The following is a 5,103-nucleotide window of genomic DNA, read 5'->3' as shown; positions in this document are numbered from 1 at the left end:
TTTTCATAATTTGTATTCATCGAAAGATAAAAATAAATACATTTTGCGGAATGATAATTTTATTAAGCAGCCCATTTTTCAAACAAATCTTTTTAAATTTTGTATTGATTATCGCGGACCATTCTTATGGAATAGTTTTAAAAAATTTTACCTAGGATTTTATTCATCAAAGTAACTACTTTTCTTTTAAACGAAAGCTTAAAGAACTCATTTTTACAATCGAAGATGTAACAATATACTTTTGATATTTTTTTTTTTACTGATCTTCCTTTTTACCCCCTATTTAACTATTGATTTATAAAAATTATATATGCATCATTAACAACTGTAATATATAATAATGCATCTTGTATTTGTAACGGAATATTTTAAGTTTCTTACTTCGTCAACTTATTTTTTATCTTGTAAATATCTTAAAAATTTTAACACGATCATTTCTTAGCCGTACTCGACGACAAGACCGTATGGTCTTCTTCGAGTTCCCGCGTTCTTTTATTATTTAATAACGATTATTATATATATATATATATATATATATATATATATATATATATATATATATATATAAAATATATATATATATATATAAATATGTATATGTATATATATATATATATATATATATATATATATATATATAAATATGTATATATTTATATATATATATATATATTTTTTATTATTATATATTTGTATTTTAAATATTGTAACGAAATGCTTATTTATAATGTAATAAAAAGAACAAAAAAAAAAAAAAAATTAATTAATTATTAAGACAAAGAATGGAGTAAAGTGCAATACTCAAGTAATAAAAAAAAAGTAATAGGAACAATAATATCAAAAAAAATCGGAATCAGAAAAAAAAATATTAAAGAAGTTAAACTGATAAAAACGAAAAAAAGAGAGAAAATAAAAAGATTAGATAAGTTAAGTGAGAAAAAAAATCTACGAGAAAACAGAGCCTGGGTGTGCGAGAGGTGCAATCGCATTGCGCGGAAATTTTTGGCGGGGCAGAAAACTAACTATAAATCATTGTATTACTTCATTACTTATATATAATTAATTAATGTATACATATAATTTTTGCTTCTGCGTCATAATAAACAATTTTAGCTTCTGGATCAAATAGAAAAGGGGAGGTGATTTTAAAAACAGATTGTAGAAAGTAAATACAATGTAAGTATGAAGGAATGTATGTGAATGTATGTATGTGCTATTCCATTACTTCTAGATATTTTTTATTTATATATTTTAGTAAACTTTCCTTTAAGTTTTTGTTTAATTATATTAAGTATATATCAAATATCAAATTGTTTTATATAATATTATTAACTTTAAACAATATTTTTGTTATTTTGTTATGTTTTTTTTAGTTTTTCTTATATTACTGAGATAAAATTTTAGTTGTAAATAAAATAAATATGTTGGTTTTCTACATAAATGAAACTCATTTTTTAATTTTTGATAATTTTAATAATTTTTGTGTCAAACATGTAAGTTTATTCTACGTAAAACATTTTTAAACCAGTAGTTTTGAAATATAGATATTTCATAATTTTTAGATATAGATATTTCATAATTTTAAAATATATAGATATTTCATAATTTTAAAAAATATAGATATTTCATAATTTTTGAACGGAAACTTCCTTCTAGAAACACGTCAAAAACTTGAATACAAAAATCATATTTAAAGCAGAATCTTTAATGAATATTTTAAAAAGTGCCAATCCAATTGGTCTTTTACAGCTTACTCATAAATATTCTTTGAAAGCTGCTTACCTGCTAATCTGTCTGAGGATATTTTTGACACTACCATTGACAGTTGCATCTTGTGAAAGAAGTTTTATTAAGTTGAAGATAATAAAAAACTATTAAAGGTCTTCAATGGGCCGAGACATATTATCAAATTTGTCTACCATCAACAATTAAATCAATAATTGACAAATTGACAAGCTCACTTAATTATGAAGATGTTAAAAATGATTTTTCATCACTGAAGGCCAGAAGAGTAAACTTAAAATGATATTTGAAAAATATTGAAGCATTGTTATTATTGAAGTTTAATAAAAATGAAAATTAGCTTGACCTTTTATTACTATTATTATTTTATTTTTTGAGGGTGGAGGGGAGGGGGGGGGGAAGGAGTTAGCGCCAAATTTCAGTCTCGCACCGGGGGTCTTTTTTGAATGCTACGGCACTGCGAAAAAACACAAATTTAAATAATATAAGTTCAGAAGGATAGAGTAAGAAAAAAAATTTCCGTAAACAAATATAAAAATCAAAATCAATCAATCAATCAATCAATCAATATTCTGAGTTACACGATTTTACAATTCAAGGATGTTTACAAATAGTATAATTACTAATGATGCGTAAACACCTAATTATAATGAATACTAACATAAGAATAAAATAATAACAACTCTAAAAATCATAACGTTAACAATAATAATAACATTAATAATAACTATAATAATAAAAATGGTATTATTAACAATAAAAATAATGGTATTAATAAAAATAATGATAATAATAAAAATAAAGGTAATAATAATAATAACAATGGTATATTTAAATATGCCTATACTTATCTACATACGCACATACATAAATATACATACACATTCACACACATATTAACACACAACACACATACATACACATATACACACATTTGCACACATACATATACCTACACACGCATACATATACCCACACAGGCATACGCACATACACATTCAATCATTGTGCAAGGACGACAAAAAAGCTGTACATAACCGTAAAGATTCTTAAAAAAAAAAAAAAAAAAAAAGATAAAATAAATAAAATATACAAGAGAGAGAGTATTTTTAATAAGATTATTAACAGTGATATATTGCTTTTATTGATGTTATTATTCTAGTAGCTATGCAAGTAGTGTTTTTTAAATTTATTGAGAAAATTATATCGAGAAATTGAGTTTTCAGTTTTAAAAGAATGAGGGAGATTGTTCCAAGCATTGGTGCACTGGTGTTTAATTGATTCGCTGCCAAATTTTATTGTCCTAGTATGTTCTACAAAGATATTGTTGCATGAAGAGGATCTTAGGAAGTGAGAATGTTTGTTACATATTTGAAGGAAAAAGTTCTTGAAGGAAATTGGAAGTTTATCATGAAGATAATCCCATACAAATAAACAATTTAAATAAGTAATATTGTCGTTAAGCCGAAGAATTTTAGACAATTTATACAGTAGAGAAACATTGTCAAATAGGAAACTTTGAAAGTGAATAATTTTAAGGGCTTTGTTTTGAAGTGAAACTAGCTGGTTTAACGGACCTTTTTTTTTACCCCAAATCTGACACGCATACCTATGGTGCGATCCAAATATGGCATGATAAATCTCATAAGTGTTTCAAAATTTACAAAATGTCTGATCTTGGCTAACATTCCAACTGATCGGCTTAACTTAGTCTGTAAGTAAGTTTGATGGTACTTAAAAGAAAGACTCTCTTCCAGCCAAACTCCAAGGTACTTCACAGTTTTTGACGAAGTTAATATTTTTCCATTAATGTTAAAAGTGCATTGTTCCTTGTTTTTTTGGTTTTTGGTTTTAAAGACAACTATTTTAGTTTTTGTAGCGTTTAGTGAAATTTTATTTGCTCTGAGCCAATTAATAACAGAAAATATGGCTTCAATAGTTTTTAACTGCATTTTTTCAAGCGAATCTTTAACAATTAACAGGTTAGTGTCATCGGCGAAATGGTATGTTAAAACATTATTAATGCAGGTGTTTAGTTCATTGATGTATACAAGGAAAAGCAGAGGCCACAATATTGACCCTTGTGGGACTCCCGAAATTATAGTTTTGGTTATTAAAGATGTTTCCTTAGCTGTAACGTATTGAAGTCTGTTATTTAAGTAGGATTTAAACCATTTAAGTGGAATTCCACGTACACCATAGTATTGTAATTTGGCAAGAAGAACATCGTGATTTACTGTGTCGAATGCTTTTTGCAGGTCAAGGAAAACACCACAAACAAACTTATTTTTATCAAGGGCGTTTCTTAAAGTTTCTGTAAAATCAATTAGCGCATGTGTAGTAGAATGATTACGTCTAAATCCGTATTGTAACTTATGAAAGCAATTAAAGGTATCAAAAAAGCTGTACAGTCTTTTGTGCATAGTTTTTTCAAATATTTTTCCGATGTTGGATAACAAAGAAATAGGTCTGTAATTAGATGGTTCAAGCTTTGACCCATTTTTGTGAATTGGAATAATGTTAGCAATCTTAAAATCGTCAGGAAAAATTCCTTTTTTAAATGAGTTATTAACCATTTTAGAGATTGGTTCAGATACAATTTTTGAAGATAGTTTAAGAATTGAAGTGGGAAGACTATTAGGGCCAATACTTTTCCTATCATTCATCACGGAAATAATTGTTTCAATTTCTTCTTTTGTAACAGGTGAAAGGAAAAATGAGTTAAAATTTGGGATTTTAAGAAAATCGTTAAATTTATTAACTGAAGGTTCAACTTTTTTCAGAAATATTCACTGATATATTTAAAAAATAATCATTAAATGAATTAGCAATAGTTTTATTATCGATAATTAAGTTGTTGTTGATCATAAGATGTTGTTAATATTAAACTGTTGTTAATATTATGAAAATATGAAACTGTTGTTAATATTAATTATTTCTCTAATTCCTTTCCATGTATTTTTCATATTGTGTAAATCGTTTTGAAAGAAATTTGAATAAAAGTTTTTTTTACTTATTTTTAATAAATTACTGATTTTATTTCTGTATGCTTTAAATAAATTAAATGTTCTTTCTTTTATTATAGTTGACGAATGATTGAGAAATTTTCTGTACAATTTATTTTTTATTTTAATTGACTTCAAAATGCCTTGAGTTATCCACGGCTTACTTTTAGATTTAATTTGTCTTTTTGTAAGAGGTTTTAATGGCGCATGTATATCAAGAATATTTTCAAAATTTTGCATGAATAATTTAACAGATTGATTAGGGTCGTTTTCTTCTTTTATTAATTGGGACCAAGGAATACTCTTAACATCATCTAGAAAAGCATCATTGTTGAACCTTCGAAAACACCTTCTG

This window comes from Hydra vulgaris, chromosome 13, assembly GCF_038396675.1.
Source record: "Hydra vulgaris chromosome 13, alternate assembly HydraT2T_AEP".
Classification (NCBI taxonomy): Eukaryota; Metazoa; Cnidaria; class Hydrozoa; order Anthoathecata; family Hydridae; genus Hydra; species Hydra vulgaris.
The sequence above is the reverse complement of the archived record's forward strand: the minus strand, read 5'-3'. Positions refer to the sequence as shown.